This window comes from Heterodontus francisci, chromosome 2 (assembly GCF_036365525.1).
Source record: "Heterodontus francisci isolate sHetFra1 chromosome 2, sHetFra1.hap1, whole genome shotgun sequence".
Classification (NCBI taxonomy): Eukaryota; Metazoa; Chordata; class Chondrichthyes; order Heterodontiformes; family Heterodontidae; genus Heterodontus; species Heterodontus francisci.
In genome coordinates, this window is record NC_090372.1 from 42,387,382 (window position 1) to 42,406,973 (window position 19,592).

Here is a 19,592-nt window from a genome sequence, read left to right on the forward strand (position 1 = left end):
GGGGTAGCACTGATGGTAAAGGATGACATAAGGGCATTAGTGAGAAAGGATCTGACCTCAGAAGATCATGGAATCAGTACGGGTGGAAATAAGGAATAACAAGAATCAGAAAACACTGGTGGGAGTAGTTTCTAGACCCTCTAACAGTAGTTATACTCCTGGACAGAGCAGTAGCAAGAAATTATTGAGGCTTGTAACAAAGGCAATGTAATAATTTTGGGATGGATTAAATCTTCATGTAGACTGGGACAATGAAACAGATGATGAGTTTGTAGAATGTTTTTGGAACAGTTTCTTGGAGCAATATGTTGTGGAGCCAAGTGGGGATAAAGCTATCTTAGAATAAGTATTGTGTAATAAAGCAGGGTCAATTAGCAATGTCATAGTAAAAGATCCACTGGGAAACAGTGATCATAATACCACTGAATTCTATGCCAAGTTTGAAAGTGACATGCTCCAATTACAAACAAGAATTTTAAACTTAAACAAAGCCAATTACATAGGTATGAGGGGAGAACTGGCTAAGGTAAATTGGGTAAATAGACTAAAAGGTATGGCGGCAAATGAACATTGGGAAACCTTTAGAGAAATAATTCAAGATGTTCAACAAAAATACACTGCTTTGAAAAATAAAAACTCAGCAAGACAAACCCATCCGTGGCTCACTCAAAGTTAAGGTTAGTATTAGATTAAAAGAAAAGGCTTACAATGTTGCAAAAAAGAGTAGCAAATCTGAGAACTGGACATGTTTTGGAAACCAGCAAAAGGCCACCAAAAAGTTGATTTAAAAAAAAGGAAAAAATAGAATGAGAGTAAACTAAGCAGTAATATAAAAACAGATTGTAAGAGCTTTTATAGGTATATCAAAAAGAAGAAGAAAGAAGCTAAAGTAAACGTTGGCCCCTTAGAAGTAGAGACAGGAGAAATTATCATGGGGAATGAGGAAATGGCAGAGGCACTGAACAAAGATTTTGTGACTGTCTGAACAGAAGACGACACAAATTCCATACCAGAAATACATAGTAACCTAGGGGCTAAAAGAGTGAGGAAATTCATATCAGCAGAGATAAAGTATTGGAGAAACTTAAGGGACTAAAATATTACAAATCTCCAGGACCTGATGGCCTATTACCCTAGTGTTCTAAAAGCTATAGCTGCAGAGATAGTGGATGCGCTAGCCATGATTTTCCAGAATTCCTTAGATTCAGGAATGGTACCAGGCTGGAAGCTGGGAAATGTTACACCCCTTTTCAAGAAAGGAGAGAGAAAACAGGAAACTAATTAGCCTAATATCAGTCATTGGCAAAATGCTGGAATCTATTAAGCAAGTCTTAATAACGGATTTAGAAAAGCACAGCATGATTAGAGCAAGTCAACATGGTTTTACTAAAGGGAAATACTGTTTGACAAATTTATTGGAGTTTTGTGCAGATGTAACAAGTAGGGTAGATAAAGGGGTACCAGTTGATGTAGTATTTCCAAAAGGCATTCAATAAGGTGCCGCACAAAAAGGTTAATAGGCAAGATAAGGGCTCATGGAGTTGGGGGTAATATATTAGCATGGATAGATGATTGGTTAATGCACAGGAAGCGACGAGTGGGTATAGACTGGGCATTTTCAAGTTGGCAGGCAGTGAATAGAGAAATGCCGCAAGGATCAGTGCTGGGGCTTCAGCTATTTACAATCTATATTAATGACTTGGATGAAGAGAGAGAGAGTAACATATCGAAGTTTGCTGATGATACAAAGGTAGGTAAAAAGGTACGCTATGGGGAGGCCACACAAGCTGTAAAGAGATATAGCCAGTGTGGGGACAGATCAAAAGTAAGCTAATCAGCTAACAAACTAACTGTGGAATTGTATAAAAAATAACAAGCAGAAGCTAACAGGACAGCTGCAGATAGCTTAATAGTAGTCTATTGTTTACTAATCAGCCTAACAGTTCAAGGAGGAGGGGATGTGAAACTACTGAAATAAGATGCAAGAATAAAATGCTGAGTCGAATGAACCAATCATGCACTGATAATAGAAGTCTGCAAACCACTCAGAAACGGGGGAGGGGGAGGGGGCGTTACTAGTTTTGCTTGAATAACTACAAGAAAGGCTTGCTATAGTGAGCACATGTTCTTTTGTTTTGTTCTTTGTTCTTTTTGTATCCTTGCAATGTAACAATCACATACTGCAATAACATTTCTACAAGTTACGGTCGGACTACGTATCTCTTTGTAACTGATGGGATCCAACAGCCAGGTTAAGTGAGTGGGCAACAAAATGGCAGATGGAGTATAATGTCGGGAAGTGTGAAGTTCTTTTTGGTCGTAAGAATAGAAAAGCAGAATATTTTTTAAAAGGTGTGAAACTTCTAAGTGTCGCTGTTCTAAGAGACTTGGGTATGCTTGTTCAAGGAATGCAGAAAGTTAACATGCAGATACAGCAAGCAATTGGGAAGGCAAATGGCACATTGGCCTTTATTGCAAGGGGATCAGAAAATAGAAATAAGGAAGTATTGCTGCAATTGTACCGTGTTTTGGTGAGACCACATCTGGAGTGGTGCGTGCACTTTTGGTCTTCACATTTAAGGAAGGATACACTTGATTTGGAAGTGGTACAGCGAAGATTCATTACTTTGGTCCCTGGGATGAGGGGGTTGTCCTACGATGACAGACGAAGTAAATTTGGCCTGTATTCTCTGGAGTTTAGAGGAATGAGAGGTGATGTCATTGAAACATATAAGATTCTAAAAGGGCTGGGAAGAGTAGACACTGAAAAATTATTTCCGCTGGTCAGGGAATCTAAAACATGGGAGCCAATCATTTAGGTTTGAGATGAGGAGAAATTACTTCACTCAAAGGGTTGTGAATCTTTGGAATTCTCTAACCCAGAGGGTTATGGATGCTCCATTGCTGAATACATTTAAGGCTGGGATAGACAGATTTTTGGTCTCTCAAGGAATCAAGGGATATGACGAGCAGGCGGGAAAGTGGAGTTGAATCTGAAGATCAGCCATGATCGTTTTGAATGGCGGAGCAGACTCGATGGGCCATATGGTCAACTCCTGCTCCTAATTCTTGTGTTTTTGTGGTAAATCACGTCAATCCTCAGTTAGTAAGGGATTAAAACCTTCCGGTGACATTGATAAAACCAAAAAAATTTACTAAAGTCACATGCAGTGCCAGTTTCAAGAGTTATGTGCCTCGGTGTCAAATTTTGTTTGACAGCACTGAAGTGCCTTGGGATATTTTGCCATGTTAAAGCTGCTGCATCAATGCAAATGGTAGCTGTTGTTGTTATGGACAGCACTCCTACAATGCCTACCCTGAATTATGTAAATCAGATGAAGTTGCATGGAAAAAGCAGTAAATTACCTGGTACACCGTCATCTTGTTGCAGTAGCTTTTTATTACAGATACAAAAAAAACTACTCACATTACCATGGCACCCGTTCATCTTCTAGAAGAGCAAAAGAACATGTAACAGAAGGTTCAAACAATCTCTTCATGGAACTGCCAGAGCTGCACTCTTTTAGCAGCAGCTGCTGTGGACTTTGAAGAGAAGACTGTTGACAAACTGCAGTGTTGGTCTGAAAGCATCAGCGCTCAACGTGCAGACACTTTCAAAAACATAAAAAGTTTGGCAAAGTTGGATAAGATTGTTCAAAATTACACAGCTATGGATACTTTGCAGTCCATCTTGGCCCATAACAAATTCAGACAGTTGAAAAAAATAAGCTGACTTTAATGTTTAAACTATCAAATCTGACCCATTGATCAGCACCGTTACTCCACTTGTCAAAGGACTTCAATAACCAGCTTTGGTGGAATGCACAGGCACTTCTTCACACTCTCTCGGCACAATACATTTTGTGCCTCTGCCAATGTGAAGTGAGCTCTTTAAATCTGCTCTGACCTACTGCAAAGCAAGTACCAGGCTCCAGCCAAAGAACATGAAGTCCTCTGCTGGAGCAATACTATGGGCATTTAAACGTCACTAATTTGAAAATTGTTTTTTTTATATATAAATGGGAAGGAAAGGTGATAGGTATTTACCTTAACATTTCCAACACTACATAATCCATTATTTTCGAGTGCCAAATGTGGCAGCCATTTTGAGCAAACACCAATTAGATGAGTGACCAGTTAATCTGCTTCTGGTGATGTTGGTAGAAGGCTGATGTTGGCCTAAACTCTCTGCTCCTCTCCAAATAATACCTCTGACAATCCAACAGCCCCTCCCTTAATCCTAGAATGATCTCCCATCTTCTGATTCTGAAGAGACTGTGCTAATAAATAAGCCAAGCTGACATTATAATGAAGTGAAATTCCCAAAATAACCATTTATCACTTCGACATAAGTTGACCATGGTATCCTCGGCAGACAGCACCCTCACTGGCCACAGCTATGTGCCATGGAGCATTTAATCTCCTCAGTCTATGCTTCAGGCCTCTTTCATGGGGCATGACTGCATACAAGAATCAGCTTGACGGCACCCGTGCCTGAGTCACAACAATGTCGGTTCAAATTCCACTGCAGTTCAGTGTACCAAATAAGGATTACACTGTCAGAGGTATCGTTTTTCAGATGATGTTATAATCAAGTCTGCCTGTTCAGACGGATATTAAAAATCCAATGGTGCTATTAGAAGAAACGTTTTCTAGTAGAGATTTGGACCTCCTCCAGTATCATAGCCAACATACGCCCATCAAACAGCAGCACCAAAAACAGATCAACTATTCATTCTTCTCATTTGCGGTTTGGTCACATCATCCAGTGCACAATTTGCTGCCACTTTTTCCTACATAACAGTGGCTGCACTTCAAAATTCTGCATTCTCCCTCCACCTGGACCCCTGCCTCTGGCCTGTTCCCCACTCTTGATCTTTTCATTGAAAACTGTTGGCGAGACATCAGCCATCTCAATTTCTCTGCCCCCCTCACTCACTCTAACCTGTCTCCCTCTGTACCTGCTGCACTCCGTTCTCTTGGATCTAACCCCAACATTGTCTTCAAACCAGCAGACAAGGATGGTGTTATTGTTGTCTGGCTTGCCGACCTCTACCTTGCAGAGGCTCAGCACCAACTCTCAGACACTTCTTCCTACCTCCCCCTGGACCATGACCCCACCACCGAACATCTAGTAACTGTCCACAGGACTGTCACTGAACTCATCTTCTCTCTACAACTTCCAACCTCATAGTCCTTGCAACCTCAGACAGCCCACTTCTACCTCCTTCCTAAAATCCACCAACAGGACTGTCCTGGCAGACCCACTGTCTCAGCTTGTTCCTGCCCCACTGAACTTATTTCTTCCTATCTTGACTCATCTTTTCTCCCCTGGTCCAGTCTCTTCCCACCTACATCTTCTGATGCCCTACATCATTTTGACAATTTCCAGTTTCCTGGCCCAACCGCCTCCTCTTCACTATGGACGTCCAATCCCTCTACATCTCCCACCAGGATGGTTTGAGGGCTCTCTGCTTCTTCCTTGAACAGAGGCCCAACCAGTCCCCATCCACCATCACCCTCCTCCGCCTGGATGAACTTACTCTCACATTGAACAACTTCTCCTTCAACTCCACTCATTTCCTTCAAGTCAAAGGTATTGCTATGGGTACCCACATGGGCCCTACGTTATGCCTGTCTTTTTGTGGGATATGTCAAACATTCCTTGTTCCAGGACGACTCAGGCCCCCTCCCCCAACTCTTTTCCGGTACATTGATGACTGTATCGGTGACGTTGCCTGCTCCCGCTCCGAACTGGAAAACTTCATCAACTTTGCTTTCAATTTCCACCCTTTCCTCACTTTTACATGGTCCATCTCCAGCACTTCCCTTCCCCGACTTCTATGTCTCCATCTCTGGAGATAGGCTGTCTACTAATATTCATTATAAGCCCACCGACTCCCACAGCTACCTCATCTATACTTCTTCACACCCTGCCTCCTGTAAGGACTCCATTCCATTCTCCCAGTTTCTCCGCCTCTGACGCATCTGCTCTGATGATGCAACCTTTCACAACAGTGCTTCTGATATGTCTTCCTTTTTCCTCAATCGAGGATTGCACCGCACCCCCGCCCCCGCCACTGCAGTTGATAGGGCCCTCAACCGTGCCCAGCCCATTCCCCGCACCTCTACCCCTCCCTCCCAGAACCGTGACAGGGTTCCCCTTGTCCTCACTTTTCACCCCACCAGCGTCCACATCCAAACGCATCTTCCCCTCCCCGGTCTGCATTCCAAAGGGATCATTCCCTCCACAACACCCTGGTCCACTCCTTCATTACCCCCAACATTTCATCCACTTCCCACAGCACCTTCCTATGCAATCGCAGGTGGTGTAATACCTGCCTTTTTACCTCCTCTCTCCTCACTATCCAAGGCCCCAAACACTCCTTTCAGGTGAAGCAGTGATTTAGTATATTGTATTCGCTGCTCACAATGCAGTCTCCTCCATGTCGGGGAGATCAAACGCAAATTTTTGGAACACATCCGCTCAGTCCGAAAGCATGACCCCCTGCTCTTATGCCCCCATATCTCTCCTCGGCTTGCTGCAGTGTTCGAGTGAACATCAACACAAGCTCGAGGAACAGCATTTCATTTACCAACTAGGCACGCTACAGCCTAAGAATGAGTTCAATAATTTCAGAGCAAGACGGGTCACCTCAAGCATTTAACAAACCTCTGTGTTTCTTTTAAGCACAACATAAACCATTGTATTCGTACTACCTTACCAGTGTGTGCCAGAATATTTTTCCTTTCCTATTTAAATGCACTTGGGGTTTCTTTGCCTCCAGTTCGGACAAAGGATTACAGCAAAATATTAATTTTCATGTTCTCACCACAGGTGCAGATTGACCTGCTGAATGTTTTCAGCATTTTGTTTTTGTTTTTTAAAAATTTGAAGAAGGTCAGAAGGTCACTCCTTTGTCCTTATTCAAAGCACAGATCACCTTTAATAAGGTCACTTTGGAACTGAAACCAGTCCACAGCAAACATGCTGATTTCCACATAAAGGATTCTTTATTTTTCTTCCTCACTCACAGTCTTTGAACTTTACAGCTCCACCCCATTTCTTTGATCTTTTAATGCTTCTTCCTTTCCTCCTCCCCCCCCCCCATGCTTTTCTTTTAAACACATCAAAAGCAAATTAAGTAATAAAAGCAAAGTGGAAAAATATACTTCACACATATCTTGACAGAATACAATAGGCACGATAAGAGGCGTCAGATAACAAACCTTCTTGCAACTTCTCTCATAACAGATGAGAAAAAGCAAAAGGGGCCAAATACAGAACTTTAATACAAGAGCAAAATAGTGCGAATGCTGGAAATTTGAAAAACAGAAAATGCTGGAAACACACAGCAGGTCTGCAAGCAGCCGTGGAGAGAGAAACAGAACATTTCAGGCCTGTGACATTCATCAGAAGTGAGAAAATTTAGAAATGTAATCGATTTTGAGCAAATTATAAAGGGGGAGGGTAGGAAAGGTCTTTGAAAGAGTGGAGGGCAGGCGAAATTAAATGACAAGAGGTTTCATGGTATGAAGCCAAAGGGAGTGGTACTGGAACAAGTAAAGAAACAAAAGTTGTGTCTGGATGAGATGTGAATAGTGGGACAGCAGCTGTCCAAACGCAAAGTAGAGATTAAGAAAGAATTGAGGAAAAAAAAGTGAACCAGCAAAAAAAAACAAATCGAAATGGGGGCAGAAGTCATCATCTAAAATTATTGAACTCAATGTGGAGTCCAGAACGCTGTGAAGTGCCCAGTCAAAAGATCAGATGTTGTTTCCCAACCTTATGTTGCGCTTCACTGGAACACTATAGCAGGCCAAGGACAGAAAGGTCAGAGTGGGAGCAAGGTAGAGAATTGAAATGACATGCGACAGGAAGCGCAGGGTCATGCTTGTAGACTGAACGGAGGTGTGCTGCAAAACAGTCGCTCAATCTGCGGTTGGTCTCCCAAATGTAGAGATGATTGCATCGTGAGCAGCGAATACAATATACTAAATAGAAAGTATCACCAGGAAGTGGCTATTTCACTTGAAAGGACTGTTTGGGGCCTTGGATGGTGAGAAGGGAGGAGGTAAAAGAGCAGGTGCTGCATCTCCAGTGCTTGCATGAAAAGTTGCCATAGGAAAGAGAGGGGGTGTTGGGTGACTAAAGAGTGTAACCACGGTGTCGCAGAGAGAACAGTCCCTTCAGAATGCTGAAAGGGAGCGGGAAAGATATCTTGGCGGTGGCAGAAATGGCAAGGTATGATCTGTTGAATACGGAGGATGCTGGGGTGGAAGGTGCGGACAAAGAGAACCCTATTGTGGTTCTGGGAGGGGGAGGAAGGAGTGAGAACAGCAGTGTATGAAACAGAACACAGACTGTTGCGAGCCCTCCTGTCAACCACGGTGAAGTGGAATCCTTTGTTGAGGAAAAAGACAGACATATCGAAAGTGCTAGTATGGAAGGTTGCATCATCCGAACAGATGCAACAGAGATGGAGAAACTAGGTGAATGGAATAGGGTCCTTGGAGGAAATGGGGTGTGAGGAAGTATAGTCAAGGTCACCGTAGGAGTCCACAGGCTAACAGTAAATATCGGTTGACAGCCTTTCCCCAGAAATGGAGACAGAGAAGTCGAGGAAGGGAAGGGAAGAGACGGAGATGGACCACGTGAAGGTGAGAGAAGGGTGGAAATAGAAGCAAAGTTGAAGAAGTTTTCCAGTTCAAGGCGAGAGTAGGAAACGACACTGGTACAGTTATCAATGTACCTGAAGAAAAGGTGAAGGAGTGGACCTGAGTAGGACTGGAACAAAGAATGTTCCACATATCTCACAAAAAGTCAGGCATAGCTAGGACCCATGCAGTATCCAGAGCAACACCTTTTACTTGGAGGACGTGAGTGGAGTTGAAGGGGAAATTGCTCAATGAGAGAACACGTTCAGCCAGCTGGAGGAAAGTGGTGCTGGATGGGGTCTGGTTGAGCCTTCATTCAAGGAAGAAGCAGAGAGCCCTCAGACCGTCCTGATGGGGGAATGGAGGTGTAGAGGGATTGGACATCCATGGTAAAAAGGAGACGATTAGGGCCTAGAAACTGTTGAAGTGACAGAGGGCATCTGAAGAGTCATGGATGTAAATGGGAACAGACTGGACAAGGGGAGAAAAATAGAGTCAAGATAGGAAGAAATCAGTTCAGTGGGGCAGGAACAGGCTGAAACAATGGGTCTACCAGGGCAATCCTGTTTGAAGATTTTGGGAAGGAGGTAGAAACATAGTTGGGAGATGCTGAGGTTGGAATATACAGAGGCAAGGCCTCAAAGGGACTTGAGATCAGTGTCAGTCCTGGTTACAATGGCTTGATGTTCAATGGTGGGGTCATAGTCCAGCAGGAGGAAGGAGGAAGTGTCAGAGTTGATGTTCAGCTGCTGCTACGTAGAGTTTGGCATGCCAGGCAACAACAGCGCTACTCCTGTCAAAAGGTTTGATAATGATGTTCGGGCTAGACCTGACAGAACGGAGTGCAGCGAGTTCATAGAGCGAGTGAGGGGAGCAGGAAAACAGACGGCTGATGTCATGCCACAGTTCTCATTGAAAAGGTGGAGAGAGGGTAAAAAGTCAGAGGGGGGGTGCAGATGGAGGGAGAATACTGGAGATGTGTAAAAGGGTCGGCTGTGAAGGAGGGAAGGCTCCTGGCCAAAAAAGTGGGTGCAGAGGCGAAGGCAACAGAAGAATTGCTCAGTGCCATGCCAAACTCAAAATTTATTGAGGTGGGGGCAGAAGGAGATGAAGCTGAGTGAGGACAGTCCGAAAGGGAAAGGTCAGAAGGCATTGTGAATTCCTCAAAGGAGGGATGCAGTCAGAGAGAAGGGGAGGGAGAGAAGGATCCAGAGGGGTGTTGGTACCGATGAGTTGATGAAGCTTGCAAACTTTCACACCTGAAAGGAACATTAAAAAGTTTTTTCTTGAAGTGCTAGATGAGGCAAAAGATGAAGTGAAACTGTGAACCAGGACAGCTTTAAGATAGAGGGAGTCAGTGCTGCTTAAGAGGTGGAGCGTCTGCATGTGACAGCACATGACCTTGACAGTGGATGCGATGATAACAGCAGTTTGAGGAATTCTGAATGTCTGGAAATATCTGTAATCGTCAGTGGATCCAAAACACGAAGGGTCACAGTTCAGTTGGATACATAACATTGTCTTTTTTACAGCATGCAACCCCACCTCCCCCGCCAATAAAGCCTAGACAAGATCCAAATGACTAGAACTCCCAATAGTAATAGCTGATGCAGAACCCCATATCGTGCACCTGGTCAGTACCACCTCTGAAGAATCATGGTAAAATCCTAAGACAACACTACAGTCAGACACCTCTGCTCACACAACTTAATAAAAGAAATCAAACCTCAGCCTTACATTTGGATGACTTTTATTCATCCCTGGTTACCATAATTTTCTTCTTCACAATTGAGACTCGATTTGTTCAACATTCTCCTTTTTGACCTCCCATCCTCCATAACTTCCAATTTGTCCAAAACCCATCCGCACCACGCTAAATCCCACTCAGCTGCTTCCCTTGTCCTTGCTAGGTTACATCAACTTCCCCGCCCACAGCGTAAAAAATTCTAAGTTCTTGTCCTGATCTTCAAATCTATCCATGGCTTCATCTATATTTGCAGCTTCCTCCAACATTATATCCCCTCCCATACCTAGCAGAACTGCTACTTCTATCTTTTTTGATCCTGTCCTCCCTTCACCCACCACTCCTTGGCCCTACTCATAGGAACTCCTGCACTAAGTATCTCACCACATTTTGCCTTTAAATATCTTCTAAAAATCTCTATTTTTGACTAAACATGCAGTCACTTCTCCTAATCTTTTCCCTTCATAAATTGCCATTTATTCCTCTAATCTCTAAAGCACCTTGGAGCAATTTCATATTAAATTCACCACACAAATTAATTCTTCTTTCACCCTTATTTCAGTTCCTGCACCAAAGCCTGCAAAATACAACAGTAAGCAGCCGGATCAACAGTAACAATTTCAGAGTTTGTGCAGCAGGAACGGACGATTTTGTCTGGATATCCAACGTAAATTCCACTCAACTAAGGATTCAATGATATCCATATGAAGATTATTCAAACAGACAGCATCTGATACCAACGGAGAAAATATAAGAATACTTATACTGTAATATCCATCAGCACAACATCAGCACTCACTTTCACCCATCCATGAACAAAATCTGCATGACCCTTCTATTAAATCTAGAGCCACTAGTTTATGACTGAATAAGCTAAATTACTTTTTTATTATATGGTGTCACAGGATTTTTAGCACTGTTATGGTAATTTCTTAGTCTAATTCCATTTCTCCATGCAAACTGTGAACCAGTGGTCTCAATTAGGGTGCATTGCCTGGGACAATAATTACAAATAAAATCATTCAAAAAAATTTACTGACATTCTATCCCTCAAATCTGAAAATCAAGCTAAAGATGAATCTGATCACACAATAATAAGTAAATGGTACTTTACACACTGACCTAAAATACGAATTAACATTTCAAAGCATTCAAGCTTCAATCGTAAGATTTGAAAGGAATGGCAATGTTTAATAATTAAAAGCATGATGATTCACTGTAGATGTGACCCTGGAAGAATTTTCAATCATGCCACAACTAGCCGGCAGGGTGGAGAAATCAATTGGATTCCACTGTTAGCTTTGTACAGTTAGAGCCTTAGATATAAAACTACAAAGGAAGTAAAAGAGTTTTTTTTTATTTACTCCTGGGATTTGAGTTACTCCAGTATTTATTGCCAATCCCTATCTGCCTTGCAGTCAGTCAACCATGCAGTATGGAAGTGGAACCATGCGTACCCACAACAGGCAGGAGTGAGTTTCCCTTCCCTGCAGGCCATACTGCAACAGGTGGGTTTTTGTGACAATTCATCAGATATAAACTACATGGAGGATGTGTTCTTTGAGCATCATAACATTACCAGGTCTTCCGAGTTATGTAAGGTATAGTCAAACCTGTAAGACTTATGCAGCAAACAATCTACCACCTTTCAAATTCTCAGACGATGCCATCATTGTTGCCTAATCTAAACCTATGTTGCACTTTATACTTGGCCATGAGTATATTAAATAAAATATCAATTTTGAAAACATCAAATGCTTTTCTACCTATCAGCTTGTGTAGATAAGCATGTGTATAAGTTTATTATTCAAAGAAAAGTTCCTCTACAAACATAAAAATGTAAATTCTCAAACTTGTACAGAAAAAAACTTTTAAGTATCAATCCACCAAATTTAGCATTAGCTTCTGCAGGTTTAATTTATCATTTGATATGATGTCTCTGAAAGACAGAACAGACTTACACAAAGGGACAATGAAAGAGTTGGAGATAAAGCTAACAATACACAATGATGAAAGTCTGTAAAAGAGAGAGAGATGGAGAGACTGAGATCGATAGATCAGTAAATTAGAATAGATGGACATAGACAAGCGAACAGAAAAAAAGTGTAAGATTGAAAACACGACAGTTATAAAGCCTTTTTTGAAATAAGCTTTTGTGCATGAAGAGCACTACTGGAAAACTACAATTGTTTTGGTGCAACAAAACCCGGCAAAACTCACAGGGTAGCTGCAGATAATATGGCTGAAAATATGGATGCTCATATTTCGCACGGCCTCAGCACTTTTCCTCCTCACCAGCATTTGGAACTTTAATTCAGTTGCACTTTTAAAATGTCCAACTGCATGCCTAACAGTTCTAGTTTCCAGCTGGTGACTGAAACAGCTCAGAGGGCATTTTAAAACACACGGCTCCTGTTCAGATCATCAGCATAGTTTAAGATAAAGTTTGGATTACATTTTTATTAAGCAGAGCACAGGCGGACTGCACAAATAGCCGTTATAGCAGCCAGATGGAAAGTTCCTTCACTGTTTCGAAGTTTGAGTGAAAAAGAACACTGGTGAACTGAAATACACTACTCATTAATACTAAAATACTGGAGAGAGCAGAAACTGACAGGAAAACTTGCGCTATGAAAATAGGATAACTAGTCACGAAATACTGCGTGTCAGCTATACTTTTACTCTGCATTTCACGGTTATACCTTTCACATCATTATGGAACAGTATGTAACAGTGTATTCTTAGACCTATAAGCATAATGGGTGGTTCTTGGTCGGCACAGACTCTGTGGGCCGAAGGGCCTGTTTCAGTGCTGTATCTCTAAATAAATAAATATTGGTCACCATATCTCCCAAACGATTACATTTACAAACATTTAAGAAATGCAATAATCCTAAAAACCGTCACAATACTTCAAGTGTCAACTTTCTGCTGTACAAGCAAGTCCATTGAACCAGAGGTTTACAGCATAGAAGAGATTATTCAGTCCATTGTGTCTTTGCTTCAATAATCCAAAACTAATCCCGCTACCTCACTCTCTTCTCAAATATTGATCCAATTTTCCCTTAAAAGATTCTCTTTCAGGAGTTTAAAGCCTGCTTCATTCCTGGTTATGGATCTTTCAGCTCCTCAATGCCAACTTATTCAGCCTCCACACATGTTATCATTACCCATGTTCTTTTCTCTTCCCTGAAAGACCTCAGTGTCAGTTGCTGATCGGCCCACAACTGCAATGTCAATAATGGCAAATGCAAAGGCAAATACTGCAGATGCTGGAAATCTTAAATAAAAACAGAAAATGCTGGAAATACTCAGGTCAGGCAGCATCTGTGGAGACAGAAACAGAGTTAACCTTTCAAGTTGATGACCTTTCATCAGAACTGGGAAAAGTTAGAAATGTAATGGGTTTTATGCAAGCGATAAAGGGGGGAGGATGGGAAAAAGAAATAAAGTCAAGGTCTGTGATAGGGTGGAAGACAGGAGCGATTAAATGACAAAAGAGTTGGTGGTACAAGGCCAATGGGGCAACGAAAGAAACAAAAGATGTGTCTAGAGATGGTGTGAATGGCAGATTGAACAGATACTGTCCAAAAGCAAAAACAAAGAAAAACAAGCGTAAAACCAAACCTGCGGAGAAAAAGAAAACAAAATAGGAACAAAGGTTACGGCCTGAATTGTTGAACTCAATGCTGAGTCCAGCAGGCTGTAAAGTGCCTAATGGAAAGATGAGGTGCTGTTCCATAAGCTTGTGTTCAGCTTCTTTGGAACACTGCAGGAGATCAAGGGTAAGAGATCAGCATGGCAGAAAGGTGGAGAATTAATATGATAGACTAGAAGCTCAGGGCCACACTTCCAGACTGAACAGAGGTGTTCCACAAAGCCAATCTGTGGTTGGTCTCCCCAGTGTAGAGCAGACTACATGGTGAGTAGTGAACACAGTATACTAAATTGAAGGACACATAAATCGCTATTACACCTGGAACAAGTGTTTGGGTCCTTGGATGGTGAGATGAAAGGGAAGGTGTTGCATCTCCTGTGCTTGCATGGAAAGGTGCTGTGGGAACGGGAGGTTGTGTTGGGGTTGATTGACCAGAGCGTTGCAGAGGAACGGTTCCTTCGGAATGCTGAAAGGAGAGGGAAGGGGAAGATGTGTTTGGTTGTGGCAACATGCTGGAAGTGGTGGAAATGGTGGAGGACGATCTGTTGAATATGGAGGCTGGTGGGGTGGAAGGTGAAGACAAGGGGAAAGCTATCCTGATTCTGGGAGAGAGGGGAAGGGCCGACAGCAGACGTGCGGGAAATGGGACGGACATGGTTGAGGGCCCTATCAACCATGGTGGAGAAATCCTAAGTTGAGGAAAAGGGAAGGCATTTCAGAACTGTTGGTATGGAAGGCTGTGTCCGAGATGGGGAAAGTGGGAGAATGGAATGGTGTCCTTACAGGAAGCAGGGTGTGAGGAAGTGCAGTTGAGATAAATGTGGGATTCAGTGGCCTTATAGTGAATATTCACATACCCAGAAATGGAGACACAGAAGTCAAGGAAGGGAAGAGTCAGAGATGGACCATGTGAAGGTGAGAGAAGGGTGGAAACTGTAAGCAAAGTCGATGAAATTTTCCAGTTTAGGATGACAGCAGGAAATGACACCAATAGAGTCATCAATGTACCAGAAAAAGTGGTGAGCATGGGTGCCTTAGTAGGACTGGAACAAGGAATGTTGCACATATCCCGCAAAAAGGCAGGCATAGCTAGGACACGTGTGGGTACCCACAACAACACCTTTTATTTGGAGGAAGTAAGTGGAATTAAAGGAGAAGTGTTTGATGGGAGAACCAGTTCAGCCTGACAGAGGAGGGCAGTGGTGGTAGATGGAGACTGGTTGGGCCTCCGTTCAAGGAGAAGCGGAGAGCCCTCAGACCATCCTGGTAGCGGATGGAGGTATAATGGCAAATGCATCTGCTCAATCTTATAAATCAGTGAGGAATGGCAGAAGAATCTTTACAATAATATTTCTTGCATTTGTCCTTTATGTTAAGACAGTTTTCACAACTATTTTCTTTCCCTTCACTGTTAAACTATCTTTTGTGCTCTCTCATTGCGAATAGGCAAAGTGAAATGCAACCAATCTTAATATAGAAAAGCTTTTGATTTTCTGTCCAATCATATTCATTCACACTGCAGCCTTGTACTTGCACATTCCAAACCTCAATTTTTCCCCCCATCACCCTAACTTTCATATCTGTCCCTGGCAGACATACAACTCCATTTCCTCCACAACCTACATACAAAACTACTGGAATTTTGCTAATGTTTAAACAAAACTTCACATTAGATTCAAGCCCAAAACTGTTCAAAGATGCTGTCATTCTGAAATGATTGGTAATTTCATTCTTGAGTGCCTCATGGAAGCTAAGGTAATTATTCCCAATAAATTCTTTCCCCAAATTTCTGGCATAATCCTGAAAGCAGGAGTGTTGATGTAGAACCACAGAATCATACAGAAGAGGCCATTCAGCCCATCATGTCTGTGCCATCTCTTTGAAAGTGCAATTCAATACAGATCTACTTATCTTACTTCAACCCCACCAACTGTTACCACTAGACTTGACTATTTCAATGTTCTCCTGGATGGCCTCCCATCTTCTATCCTCCAAAAACTGGAGCTGATCTAGAACCCCGCTGCCCATATCCTAACTAGTCCTGTTCACCCATCAACCCGTGCTCATTGGCCTACATTGGTTCCCAGTTTGGCAATTCCTCAATTTTGAAATTCTCATCCTCATTTTCAAATCCTTCCATGGGGTTGCCCATTCCTCAATCTGTAACCTCCTCCTGCTCTACAACCCCGAGATCTCTGTGCTCCTCCAATTCTGAATTCTTTGGCATTCCAATTTGAATTGTTCCATCACTGGTGCCCATGCCTTCAGCTGCCTAGAACTTAATCTCTGGAATTCTTTTCCAAAACCTAGCTGCCTCTCTCTCCTCCTTTAATACATTCCTTAAAACCTATCTCTTTGATCAAGCTATTGGTCACCTATCCTTATATCTCATGTGACTCAGTGTCAAATTTAGTTTGATAATTCTTCTGTAAAGCTCTTTAGGACAATTAACTTCCTTAAAGTCTTTAAATAAATGCTTGTGGTAAACCTGAAGATTATATGAACAATAATTTCATTATCAACATGAATTCGGAATTGCCCAACCACCCTCCTTTGACTTCTGTCAGACACTGACAGCCCCAGTGAAAGGTGGGTATGCACTATGAAATGTTGTACATAGACTTCCAGGAGGTTAACTTGGCAAAGGTACACATGAAAATTTATTCATTAAGCTCAAAGTTGTATGTTAAATCTTGACTATAGATTAAATAATTGGTTGAATCTTCTAAAGCAACAAGCACTTGTTGCAGTAATTATGTCTTGGTGGGAACAAGATAGTAATTGGGTTGTTCCAAGGATTAGGCTTGGAGCCACTAGTGTTTCCAATTTCCATCAATGCTGCAGACTCATAAAAGTAATGGCAATGCTAAGTGATCAAGCTTGCAGATTATACAAAACGAGAAGGGGCAGGCAACTTATACTTAGAGTGAAAAAATATCTAATGGGGCAGAAAACTGGCAGATTATGAATTTAATACAGTTATGAAGTACTATACATGAGAAGTAAAAATTTGAAACACACCTACACCATAAATTAAGTTTGAATTAGCTATGAATAAATTTGAAAGAAACCTAGGAGTTGCAGTAAAGCACTGTTCAATAAAAATTTCTGAATAGTCATAGATGTTGCTCCGGCAACATTGTTTTAGCCACATGCAATAACTTTAGTGGAAAATGTCTTGGGTATACTCACACAATCCAGGTAACTGCACTTCACATGTATATTTACTTGACAATGTTCAAAAAACACTTGCACACACTTGTTTTGTTCCACACCATTTTACCAACAATTGCACAAAAGCTTAACAGCAGCAATTTATGGTTATCTACTCTATCCAGACGCATGATTTTGAACATCAAATCACTTCTCAACCTTCTCTTCTCCAAGGAAAACAGTCCTAACTTCTCCAATCTATCTTCATAACTTAAGTTCTTCATCCCTAGAACCATTCTCGTGAATCTTTTTTGCACTCTCTCCAATGCCCTCATGTCTTTCCTAAAGTGCGGTGCCCAGAACTGGATGTAATACTCCAGTTGAGGCCGAGCTATTGTCTTATACAAGTTCAACATAACTTCCTTGCTCTTGTATTCTATGCCCCTATTAATAAAGCCCTCTCAACCTCACTCTCTCAACCTGTCCAGCCACCTTCAATGTCTTATGCATATATACACCCAGGTCCCTCTGCTCCTGCAACCCCTTTAGAATTGTACCCTTTATTTTCTATTGTCGCTCCATGTTCTTCCTACCAAAATGAATCACTTCACATTTCTCTGCATTGAACTTCATCTGCCACCTGTCGGCCCATTCCACCAACTTGTCTATGTCCTTTTGGAGTTCTACACTATCCTGCTCGCAGTTCACAATGTTTCCAAGTTTCGGATCATCTGCAAACTTTGAAATTGTACCCTATACACCAAGGTCTAGGTCATTAATATAGATCAGGAAAAGCAAGGGTCCCAACACCGATCCCTGAGGAGCTCACCTACAAACCTTCCTCCAGCCCGAAAAACATCCATTAACCACTACTCTTTGTTTGCTGTCACTCAGTCAATTCCATATCCATGTCGCTACCATCCCTTTTATTCCATGAGCTATAACCTTGCTCACAAGTCTGTTGTGTGGCACTGTGGCAAAAGCCTTTTGGAAGGCCATGTACACCACATCAACAGCATTGCCCTCATCAACCCTCTCGGTTACCTCCTCAAAAAAACTCCAGCAAGTTAGTTAAGTATGATTTTCCCTCAAGAAATCCATGCTGGCTTTCCTTAATTAACCCGCATTAGTCCATGTGACTATTAATTTTGTCCAGAATTATTTTTTCTAGAAGTTTCCCCACCACCGAAGTTAAACTGACTAGCCTGCAGTAGCTGGGCTTATCTTTGCACCCTTTTTTGAACAAAGGTGTAATGTTTGCATTTCTCCAGTCCTCTGGCACAGAGTCCAAGGAAGACTGAAAAATTACAGCCAGCACCTCTGCGATATCCACCCTCACTTCCCTCAGTAACTGTGGATGCATCTCATCCAGTCCTGGTGCTTTATCCACTTTAAGTACAGATAGCCTACCTAATACATCCTCTTTATCAATTTTACACTCTTCTAGTGCCTGAATTACCTCCTCTTTCACCATTGCCTGGGTTGCATCTTCTTCCTTGGTAGAGACAGATGCAAATTATTCATTTAATAACTCAGTTATGCCCTCTGCCTCCATGTGCAAATCCGCTTTATGATCCCTAATCGGCCCCACTCCTCCTTTTATCACCCATTTATTATCTATATGTCTATAGAAAACTTTGGAATTCCCTTAAATGCTGGCTGCCAGTCTCTTTTCATGCTCTCTCTTTGCTTCTCTTATTTGCTTTTTCACTTCCACTCTGAACCTTTTGTATTCAGCCTGGTTCTAACTGTATTTTCTCCATGGCATCTGTCATAAGCACACTTCTTCTTTATCTTAATCTCTACCTCTTTATAATAAAACGTCCCAAGTTGCTTCACAGGATCATAATAAAATAAAATATAATACCAAGTCACATACAAGATCCTGAGGGGTCTTGACAGGGCAGATGAGGAAAGGATATTTCCCCTTCTGGGAGAATCTCAAACCAGGGGTCACTGTTTAAAAATAAGGGGTCGCCCATTTAAGACAGTGATGAGGAGAAATTTTCTCGCAGAGGGTCGTGAGTCTTTGGAATTCTCTTCCTCAAAAGGTAGGGGAAGCAGAGTCTTTGAATATTTTTAAGGCAGAGGTAGATAGATTCTTGATAAGCAAGGGGAAGGAAGGTTATCGGGGGTAGGTGGAAATGTGGAGTAATCAATTCAGCCATGAATTTATTGAATGGCGGAGCAGGTTCGAGGGGTCAAGTGGCCTACTCCTGCTCCTAATTCGTATGTTTGTATAAGGAGATATTAGCTCATGTGACCAAAGATTTGCTCAAAAAGGTAGGTTTGAACAAAGAAGGAGTGTCTTAAAGGAGGAATGAGAGATGGAGCGCTGTTGGGAAGGAATTCAGAGCTTAGGGCTTTGACAACTGAAGA

At 42.1% G+C, this 19,592-nt stretch overlaps 1 protein-coding gene across 3 annotated transcripts in view; it reads right to left on the reverse strand.

The window, feature by feature from the left end:
* Positions 1-19,592, reverse strand: part of LOC137384042 (F-actin-uncapping protein LRRC16A-like) — a 488,125-nt gene that overhangs the window by 324,740 nt on the left and 143,793 nt on the right. The gene's annotated exons all lie outside the window — the stretch shown is intronic.